This window comes from Podarcis pityusensis (assembly GCF_964106645.2).
Source record: "Podarcis pityusensis genome assembly, chromosome: 17".
NCBI lineage: Eukaryota > Metazoa > Chordata > Lepidosauria > Squamata > Lacertidae > Podarcis > Podarcis pityusensis.
In genome coordinates this window covers 26612390-26612974 of record NC_138042.1, presented here as the reverse complement: position 1 = coordinate 26612974, position 585 = coordinate 26612390, and positions in this window count along the sequence as shown.

Below are 585 nucleotides of genomic sequence, written 5' to 3'. Positions count from 1 at the left end.
CCCTCCCTTGTTCCGCGCCCCTTCTAGGACGCCTCGAATCCGCTCTCTATGGTCCCCTCTCTCTTCCGCGAGACGGCGCGCCCGACCGGAAGCCCATCCCTTCGCGGCTTCCGGCTCTTGTTCGGCGCTGCCATAGCAACCACGCCACGCTCTTGTTTGCGGCTTGAAGGCTCTGTGTTTGAGAGAGAGAGAGAGAGAGAGAGAGAGAGAGAGATGAATTTCGCTTTTCCTGACCTAGTGACCCGTTAGAGTCGGCGCTCTTGCGCCCCCCCCACCCTACCCCGCAACCGCCATGGACGGACTCTCCGCGCGCCCCTCCCGCTTCCCTTTCCCTCCGAAATGGAGGCAGTGATAGATTTTACTTTCTTGGGCTCCATGATCACTGCAAATAGTGACAGCAGCCACGAAATTAAAAGACGCCTGCTTCTTGGGAGAAAGGCGATGGCAAACTTAGACAGCATCTTAAAAAGCAGAGACATCACCTTGCCAGCAAAGGTCTGTATAGTTAAGGCTATGGTTTTCCCAGTAGTGATGTATGGAAGTGAGAGCTGGACCATAAAGAAGGCTGATCGCCGAAGAATTGAT